Source organism: Panthera leo, chromosome C2 (assembly GCF_018350215.1).
Source record: "Panthera leo isolate Ple1 chromosome C2, P.leo_Ple1_pat1.1, whole genome shotgun sequence".
NCBI lineage: Eukaryota > Metazoa > Chordata > Mammalia > Carnivora > Felidae > Panthera > Panthera leo.
Window position 1 is genome coordinate 72,894,137 of NC_056687.1, and position 10,884 is coordinate 72,905,020.

The following is a 10,884-nucleotide window of genomic DNA, read 5'->3' on the forward strand; positions in this document are numbered from 1 at the left end:
GCACTAACATCTGCTCTGTTTTTTGTACACTTGATGGGCAGACTTTCAGATCAGTTTTTTAAATAAATGTAATTCTAATATGGTCTCAACATTCCCTTTATATGCCTATTTTGACCTCCTGCTTTTGTTTCTTACTCCTTTCCACATATACATACACAGTCCTTTACCTTAATAAAAGGTCATAAAGACTGGCATGAAATTAGGAACTCCTCCTTCTCTCACATATTCTATCATTTGCTGCTACAATGAAATTTTTATTTTGAGTATCAATGCCTATTAGCTCTAATACATGGAGAAAATTGAATAGCACTATACTATAGACAGGAAATACAGTTGAACTGCGGAATTTCTACACCTCTATGATTTACAGCTTGCTAATTAAATTGCTATAATTAGTTTATTGTTTGACTTGATTAGACCTTAGAAAACGACTAACAGGTTTTTTGCATGATGAGAGAATTGTGTGTAACCAGTGATATGATGATAATTGCTGAATGTACAGACAGAAGTAATCCTGAACAGTTTTTAATTTAAAATTTTTAAATAGTCCCTGCTTTAAAGGGAGTATGATAATGTATACTATGACAAATGTACTTTATTCTTATAACACAGTAAGATCTGGATTTTTTTCCTGAGCTGAAGTGCAGTTCCTGTGTATCTTAGTTTAGTGGTAGTTTCATTTCTAGTCAATTATTTGTATCTTAATTTTTTGTCAGTACCAAAAGAATTCATTATATGAACAGACTTTTAAAATAGTTTCTGTATATTGTATATATGAAATGGCTTTTATTGAACAGCTTATCTTCCACTTGCAAGTTTATGGAAATACCAATATGCCAGAATAAATAAAAAGTGGGAGAATTCTTTGCTGTTAGAAGAATGTGCTTATTATTTTGTTTTTTTTAAATGGGATCCAATCAGAGGCTTTTTTTTTTTTTTTAATTTTAGAGAGAGAGAGCATAAGCAGGGGAAAGGGGCAGAGGGATAGAGACAGAGAAAGAGAGAATCTTAAGCAGGCTCCATGCTCAGCGTGGAGCCCAACGTGAGGCTCGATCTCATGGCTGCGAGATCGTGACCTGAGCCAAAGTTAAGACTTGGATCCTTAACTGACTGAGCCACCCAGGCACCCCCAATCAGAGTGCCTCTAAGCTGTGTAGTATTCTAACAAACTTATTAGCTCATAATACCACTGATTTATAAACAAGATAGTTTTTATCTTTGCTTTCTGAATTTAGAAAGTTGAGGTATTCTTACCAGTTTATATCCGCTTTGGGGGATTTAAGCTTATATACATATGTGTGTACATATGTTCATGTACAAAGACTTCTTGGTTTTCTCATTTTGAGTTCTTAGAAAGTATCCACATGCTCTTTATTTATGGAAATAACTGTTATATGGTGAGGAAAAGGTAAGACTTTTAACGACCGATTTGCCTTACTCTTTTCTACAGACTGTCTCAAAATGTAAATCACAGGCAAACTCTCATTTCTGTTTTCAGGAAGTAGCTAATTATCTCAGAGGAGTAAGACATGGAAATTGGCATGCTCATTAGGATTTTAGGTAGTTGAATGTAACTGAGTAAAACTGTTTTCATCATGTTATGAGTTCCTCATTGACTGGATATTGGACTATGTAAAAAATGAATATATAAGTTCAAGTTAGATTTTCCATGGAGAAAGTTATCTGTCAGTATTTAGTTCTAGCCAAGGTAGATTTTATTTTCAACTTTGTAGTCCGTATCATTTCTGCTTAACTCTTTGGGTATCATCTTTTTTATTCAGTTTTCAGTCTGACATTCAGCAGTGATGCTCTTTAAAATCTGAGACATATAATGGTATGAAAGATTGTTAAAATAAGAATAAATTGAATATGGAAGGAAAGTGCGATTTTCCCTTAGACATTCATTTCATTTACATTTTTCCTCTTTTAAGTTAGTATAGTAAACATCGTAATAAACTATAGTAGTGTGACCATTTTCTGCCTGTGGATTTTATTTTCTTGCTACCCGGCTATTTTAGGACTATTCTGTTGGTCAAGTATTCTGGATACCAGGAGGGGATCTTGGACTATATTGTAGCAAATCAGTTGTTTTGTAATGGAAATGGTAACAAGAGCTACCATTTCTTGAGAACATATTGTTTGTTCTTGCCCAGCATTGTGCTAGGTCTTCAATATCTAATCCTTAAAAACAACCACACAAAGCAAGTGTTCTTATTAATACTTTGTAGTGAGGAAAAAGCTGTTGGCCAAGTTATTCAATCTCAGTTTCTCATAAATGCTAATGACAGGATCAAATCCAGACCAACTAAATATTATCCTCTTTATCCATGCTTTTTCAGATGTAGAAAATTATCTGAGAAATTGCATCTTACAAATAAACTTCATTTGGATTACTGATACACATTGTGTGCTATAGAAGTAATATTTTTCTAGAGTGTTTAGTTTGAGATTTTATTTCTTGTTTTAATCTTAAAACTTGGAATAATTTTATTTTGTTTGAGGTTAATATGCCACTTAGAAAAAAATCTCAAGCACAAATAATCAGTGGCTGTAGGTATCTAAATACATGTGATTTGGTTGTGTTTGGCAAGTTTATTCCTAAGCAGGTTGTTTCAAAACTCAGAACATAATTTTTTCATAGAACCAATATTATGAAGTAAGAACTAAACTAGCCTATAAAAACATAACATGTACCTAAACCAGTATTTTCCAGTGTGTTCCGTGAAACCCACATCTTACAATATGTGAGATATGGAAAGCATTCCGTGAGCAAATAAGCTTTGCACATAGTATGTACTTTATTCCCCTACTCTCCTGGAGATTTAAAATAATGTTGATCATCATATTAAAGAGTCAGAGACATCCTTCATAAACAATCTGTTTAAAACAGTTTACCATTTTCAAATATATTTCACTATAACTTCCTTTCCCTCAAGTAACATACCAAATAGAAGTAGGGGAACATGATGGTTGAACTTCCTCCTAAAAGAGGCAGAGAATGGTTCACCATTGAAAGAGGGAAGGCAAGGTAGCAATAACTAACTGCACAGTAGTTATAGGTTGTATGTAATTTATTAAACGTAAGACTTTAATATTTGGTAATTTATAACTGGAAGTTTGTACCTCTTAATCCCCTTCATCTGTTTTTCCCATCCCCTTGCTCCCCTTCTTGCTGGCAGCTACTAGTTCTCCTTATTTATGGGTCAGTTTCTGTTTTGTTTATTAATTTGTTTTGATTTTTAGATTCTACATGTGAAATCATACCATATTTGTCTTTGTCTGACTTATTTCATTTACTAGCATAATACTCTCTAGGCCCATCCTTGTTGTCATGAATGGCAAGATTTGCTTCTTATTGCTGAATACTACTCTCGTGTATATATACCACATCTTTATTCATCTACTGATGGACACACATGTTGCTTCCATATGTTGGCTATTGTAAATAATGCTGCAGTAAACATAGGAATACGTATATACTTTTGAATTAGTGTTTTCATTTTCTTCAGATAAGTACCCAGAAATGGATTTACTGGATCATATGGTGTTTAAAATTTTTAAAAATTTTGAGGAATCTCCATTGTGTGTTTTAGTCACTGTACCAGTATACATTCCCACCAACAGTGCATGAGTGTTCCATTTGTCCACATCACCAACACTCATTGTGGTTTTGATTTATATTTTTCTGATGACTAGTGATGTTGAGAATCTTTTCTTGTGAGAGTTCTTTATATATTCTGGATATTAACCCCTTATCAGATACACAGTTTGCAAATACTTCTTTTATTCAGTAGATGACCTTTTCATTTTGTGGATGGTTTCTTTACTGTGTAAAAAGCCTTTTAGTTTGATGTAGTCCCAGTTGTTTATCTTTGCTTTTGTTGCCCTTGCCTGTATCTGTATTTGTATCTATATCTATACACATACATACAGCTAAGACCAGTATCTAACAGTTTACTGCCTATATTTTCTTTCAAGAGTTTTATAGTTTCAGGTCTTAATATTTAGGTCTTGAATCCATTTTGAGTTTATTTTTTACATGGTGTGAGTCGTGGTCAGTTTCATTGTATAGTCCCCATTGTATATTTTTGCCTCCTTTGACATAGATTAATTAACTGTGTAAGTGTGGATTTCTTTCTGGGCTCTCTGTTCTGTTAGTCTTGGATTTTTCTTTTTTGTGTATGTGCCACTATTTTTGTGTGTGTGCCAGTTCCATACTGTTTTGATTACTATAGCTTTGATTACTATAGTAGTATAGTTAGAAATCTGGAAGTGTGATGCCTCTAGCTTTGTCTTCTTTCTCAAGATTATTTTGGCTATTTGGGGTCTTTTGTGGTTTCATACAAATTTTAGGATTCTTTGTTCTAGTTCTGTGAAAATCGCTACTGATATTTTGATAGGGATTGCATTTTGAATTTGTAGATTGCTTTGGGTAATATGGACATTTTAATGATACTGATTATTCCAGTCCATGAGCGTGGTATATCTTTCTCTTCATTGGTATATCTTCTGTTACAAATAATAGAGCCTTCAGTTTCTTTTATCAGCATCTTACAGTTTTCAGAGTACAGGTCTTTCACCTCCTTGGTTAAATTTATTTCTATGTATTCTTCTTGATGGAACTGTAAATGGAATTGTTTTCTTAGTTTCTCTTACTGTTGGTTTGTTAATAGTGTATTAAAACAGCATTTCTGTGTATATTTTGTATTTTGAAACTACTGAATTCATTTATTCTGATATTTTTGTTGTGTGGAGTCTTTAGGGTTTTCTGTATGTAGTGTCATGTCCTCTACAGTTGTGAGTTTTACTTCTTCCTTACCAACTTGGATACTTTTTATCTTTTTTTTTTTTTTTTTTTTTTTTGTTTGATTGCTGTGGCTAGGGCTGCTAGTACTGTGTTGAATAAAAGTGGTAGGAGTAGGCATCCTTGTCTTGCTCTTTATTTTAGAGGAAAGGTTTTCAGCTTTTTCTGTTGAGTGTGATGTTAACTGTGGATTTGTCATATATGGCCTTTATTGAGGTTTGTTCCTTCTCTATGTATTTTTTTGAGTTTTTATCATAAGTGGATGTTGAATTTTGTCAAATGCTTTTTCTGTATCTATTGAGATGATCACATGATATATACATTCTTCATTTTGTTAATGTGTTGTATCACATTGACTTGCAGATATTAAACCATCCTTGCATCCCTGAAATAAATCCCATTTGGTCATGGTGTATGAACCTTCTAATGTATTGTTGAATTTTGTTTGCTGATATTTTGTTGAAGTTTTTTTTTTTTTTTTTTGCATCAGTATTCATCAGGGATATTGGGTTGCCTTTTTCCTTTTAGTAGTATCTATCTAGTTTTGGTATCAGGGCAATGCTCATGTCCTAGAACAAGTTTGAAAGTGTTCCTTCCTCTTCAGTTTTTTAGAATAGTGGGAGAAGGATAGATATTATTAATTCTTCTTTAAATGTTTGTTAGAATTCACCTGTGAAGCCATCTTAGGAGTTTTTTTTTATTACTGACTAAATTTCATTGCTAATAATCAGTTCATATTTTCTATTCCTTCATGATTCATTCTTGGAAAATTGTATGTTTCTAGAAATTTATCTGTTTCTTCTAGGTTGTTCAATTTATTGATAATGTAATTGTAGTATCAAAAAAAATTTTTTTATGTTTATTTTTGAGAGAGACAGCATGAGAGGGGGAGGGGCAGAGACAGAAGGAGACACAGAATCTGAAGCAGGCTCCAGGCTCTGAGCAGTCAGCACAGAGCCTGATGCAGGGCTCGAACCCACAAACCATGAGATTGTGACCTGAGCCGAAGTCAGATGCTTAACCAAAAAGCCACCCAGCCACTCCTGTAGAAGTCTCTCATAATCTTTTGTATTTCTGTGGTGTTGATTGTAACTTTCATTTTTGACTTTGAGCTCTTTTTCTTGATGAGTCTGGCTAAAGGTTTATCAATTTTATTTGTTGTTTCAGAGAACCAGCTCTTTATTTTCACTGATCTTTTCTATTGCCTTTTAAGTCTCTCTTTCATTTATTTCTTCCCTGTTCTTTATTATTTACTTCCTTCTACTAACTTTGGGCTTTGTTCTTTTTCTGATTCCTTTAGGTATTCGCTTACATTGTTTATTTTTCTTATTTCCTGAGGTAGGTCTGTATAGCTATGAACTTCCCTCTTAGAACTGCTTTTGCTACATCCCACAGATTTTGGAATGCTGTGTTTCTATTCTTATTTGTCTCAAGTTATTTTTTTATTTCCTCTTTGATTTCTTCATTGACCCATTGGTTGTTTAATAGCATGTTGTGGGGTGCCTGTGTGGCTCAGTCAGTTAAACGTCCATCTTCATCTCAGGTCATGATCTTGCAGTCTGTGAGTTTGAGCCCCGCATCAGGCTCTGCGCTGACAGCTTTGAGCCTGGAGCCTGCTTCGGATTCGGTGTCTGCCTCTCTATCTGCCCCTCCCCCACTCATACTCTGTCTCTCTCTCTCAAAAATAAATAAACATTAAAATACATATATATTTTTAAATCACATGTAGTTTAGTCTCCATGAGTTTTATTTTTTCCATTTTTTGTTCCTGCAGTTGATTTCTAGTTTCATACTGTTGTGGTTAGAAGAGATGCTTGATATGATTTACATCTTCTGAAATTTATTGATATTTGTTTTGTGGCCTCATGCGATCTATTCTGGAGAATGTTCCATCTGTACGTGAATGTATATTCTGGGATGGAATGTTCTGTATATTATCTGTTAAGTTCATCTGGTCTAATGTGTCATTCAAGACTACTGTTTCTTTATTGATTTTCTGTCTGCATAATCTATCCACTAATGTAGGTGGGGTGTTAAAGTCCCCCATTATTGTTTACTGTCAGTTTCTTCCTGTATGTCTGTTAATATTTGCTTTATATATTTAGGTGCTCCTGTGTTGGGTGCACCAATACTTATAATTGTTATATTCTCTCATTGGGTTGATCATTATGTAATGCCCTTCTTTGTCTCTTGTGATGGTCTTTGTTTTAAAGTCTATTTTGTCTGATAAGAATATTGCTATCCCAGCTTTATTTTTATTTCCATTTGTATGTAATGTACATCTTTTTCTGTCCCTTCATTTTAAGTCTATATGTTTCTTTAGGTCTGAAGTGACTCTCTTGTAGACAACATACAGATAGGTCTGTTTTTTTTTTTTTCTTTTTTTTTTAATGTTTATTTATTTTTGAGAGAGACAGAGCATGGGGAGGGGCAGAGAGAGAGGGAGACACAGAAACCGAAGCAGGCTCCAGGCTCTGAACCTGGAGCAGGGCTCAAACCCACAAACTGTAAGATCATGACCTGAGCCAAAGTTTGGCGCTTAACCCACTAAGCCACCCAGGTGCCCCTGGTTTTTTTATTCATTCAGTCACCCTATGTTTTTTTTATTTTTTATGTTTGGTTATTTATTTAACTGATAATTTATTAAAAGGCTGATTTAAGCATCTGCAGTGGTGACTTCCACCTCAACTCCTGGCTCAGTACTGATGGAAGTAATCTGTTTAATAATCTCAGAAGGACTGTGCAAATCAATGAGTCGTGTGTGGATCTTCGTCTGAAAACGATATTAGAAGTCAACGATCAAGTCTTAGAACCTTCACCACAAGGAATTTTTCTTGTAGTGATTCTCAGAGTCTTGGTGGGCATCTGAACTGGTCCTTTCACTTTGAGATTCTTTTTCTTGGCGCCTCTGATCAAGTCAGCACATACCTTCTCTAAAGATTTTACTTTGTGGCTGGTTAGAGTAATTCTAATTTGGTGAGTCGCCACCTCCGGTTCCATGGGTGTCTTTCCGGTGTCTTTAAAAGCCATGGCTGTGGCGCGGCTTCCTGACCGACTTGTTCTTGGCAAGAGCAAACAGCGGTGAGTTGGGCAGGAGCGGGGCCTCCAAAGCTCTGCTGTGGCTGCGACCGCGTCTTCCTCAAAGAGAGCTGTTTTTTATTTTTTTTAATTGATTTTATAGCTACCATTTTTCATGAGCTGGCTGGAATTAGGGTCTCTTACTTTCTACCAAAAATGCTAACATCCACTGAGTGTTGGGAAATGGGCCAGCGAGTAGAGAGGCCATTTTCTAGGCATAGTGCACCACATCACTGACAAAATCACTTGTTGATTTTGTTCCAAGTTGCTGACATGTTGCACAGAGTTGTTGAACATCAAGTTATACACCAGAGAAATACATGAGATTGGATGTGTTTTGCCAGTGGAGGAAATGGAGAATAGACTTGAGCTGGCATCTCATGTCCACTTATGTTTAAAGTAATTATCGGAGGTACCTGGGTGGCTCAGTCTGTTGAGCGTCTGGCTTCGGCTCAGGTAATGATCTCGCGGTTTGTGAGTTCAAGCCCCACATCAGGCTCTGTGCTGACAGCTCAGAGCCTGGAGCCTGTTTCGGATTCTGTGTCTCCCTCTCTGTCTGCTCCTCCCCCACTTGTGCTCTGTCTCTCTCAAAAATAAATAAACATTAAAAATTTAAAGTAATTATCGATAGGTATATACTTTTATTGCCGTTTTTTAAACTGTGCTTTGGTAGCTTTTGTAGTTCTTCCCTCTTCCCGTCTTCTTGCTCTCTTCCCTTATGGCTTGATAACTTTCAGTATTATTTTTGGATTCCTTTCTCTTTATTTTGTGTGTATATATTACAGGTTTTTGGTTTGTGGTTACCACGAGGTTCATATAGAACACCCTGTGCATGTCGCAGTCTATTTTAGGTTGGTGGTCACTCAAGTTTGAACAGATTCTAAAACACTACATTTTTACTCCTCCCCACTCAGGTCGTATGTATTTGATGTCATATTTTATACGCTTTATCTTGTGTGTTCCTTACCTAATTATTGTGGATATAGTCGATCTTAACTACTTTTGTCTTTTAATATTTATACTAGCTTTGTAAGTGGTTGCTCCACTACCCTTTGTTTGCTTTAACCAGTAAGATTTTTTCTTTCTTTCATAATTTCCTTCTAGTTATGACCTTTTCTGTTTAAGTAAGTCCCTTCAACATTTCTTGTGAGAGCAATTTGGAGGTGATGAACTTCTTTAACTTTTGTTTGTTGGGGCAACTCCATCTTTTCTTCAATTCTCAATGATAACCTTGCCAAGTATCGTATTCTTGGTTGCAGTGCATATCATGCCATCTCCTCCTGGCCTGCAAAGTTCCTGATGAAAAATCAGATGATGGTCTTACAGGTTTCCCTCATACATAACTAGTCACTTTTCTCTTGCTGTTTTTAATATTCTTTCTTTAATTTTTGACATTGTAATGAGTTTGTGTCTTTGTGTGGACCTCTTTAGGTTTATCTTGTTTGGGGCTGTCTGTGTATCCTAGACTAGGATGTCTTTCCTTCCCCCAGGTTATGGGAGTTTTTAGCTATTAATTCTTCAAATAAGTTTTCTGGCCCTTTCTCTTCTTCTGGGACTCCTATAATGGGAATGTTAGTATGATTGATGTTAGCCCAGAGGTCTATACTCATGTTGAAAAAAAATTTTTTTTTTTTTATTGTTCAGTTTGGGTGATTTCCAGTATCCTGCCTTCCAGATCACTGATCTTTTCTTCTGCACCTCTAAGCTGCTGTTGATTCCCTCTGGTATATTTTTCATTTCAGTTTTTATATTATTCAGCTCTGATTGGTTCCTTTTTTTTTTTTTTTTTTTTTAAGTTTATTTATTTTGAGAGAGAGTGTGAGTGGAGGAGGGGCAGAGAGAGAGACAGAGAGAGAGAATCCTAGGCAGGCTCTGTGCTGACAGTGGGGCTCGATTTCCTGAACTGTGAGATCATGACCTGAGCCAAAATCAAGAGTCAGAAGAGTCAGATGCTTAGCCAGCTGAACCACCCAGGTGCACCTGATTGGTTCTTTTTTTTATTTTCTATCTCTTCTTTGAAGTTCTCACTGTGCTCATCTATTCTTCTCCCCAGTTCGGTGAGTATCTTTGTGAACTTTACTTTTAACTCTTTATCAGATAGATTGCTTATCTCCACTGTAGTTCTTTTTCTGAAGTTTTGTCTTATTCTTTTATTTAGGAACATACTCCTCTGTGTTCCTATTTTGCCCACCTTTCTGCATTTGTTTATATGTATTAGGTAAATCAGTGATATATGCTGGTTTTCAAGGAGTGGCCTTATGCAGAAGGAGTCCTGTGGGGCCCAGAAGCACAATCACCTGGTAACTAGAATCAAGAGCTCCTAGAATATTCCCTTTGTGAGCTGCATGTGCCCTCCCGTTGTGGCTGGGCCATGACTACTGTGGGTGCACTGTTGGTCAATGCTGGTCCCAACCAAGGCTGCCTACCAGATGTGGCCACAGGGCAGGAGCTGTTTTGTGCTCTGGTTTAGTATTGATGGGACTATTGCTCAAAGACTTGCTGCTCTAAGCAATTTTCTAAAATGCCATTTCTCCCCATCAGCTCTTGTATAACTGGTTGACAAGAACACATCTGCTACACATTAGGAAAATAAAAGAACAGATAGCAATTGTCTCTGGTCTGTGGCTCACACCCCCAAGCCTTGGTTAGCTACCCCAGCAGAGGGTTTTTGGGGGTTTTGGTTGGGGGGGGGTTGACTCATCTAGTTTTTTATTTGAGGAATTATTTGGGGGAGGTAATGCTGAAAGTAGGTAAGTGAGGGTGGATTTGGCAAGTGTTTAGTCATGATTTTATCTCAACTGCCCAACCTGAAGTGTTTTCCAGTAAGTATGCCAAGTGAGTGTTCAGCATTTCAGTTCTATTACCAATAGGATTATTGGAATGGAAGAGAACTTCTATAAATTTTTGTTCCATTCTTTTTGGATTGTTAATAGAGTGTTTGACTAGAAATAGAAGAGGGTTTTGCAGGCTGATCTTTTTTAATATCATTTGAGTTCACTTTT

The 10,884-nt window shown here is 36.0% G+C and overlaps 1 pseudogene; it reads right to left on the bottom strand.

Moving 5' to 3' along the window:
* Positions 1 to 7,406: 7,406 nt before the first annotated feature.
* On the bottom strand, positions 7,407 to 8,333 carry LOC122230204 (annotated as a pseudogene).
* Between the last annotated feature and the right edge of the window lie 2,551 nt (positions 8,334 to 10,884).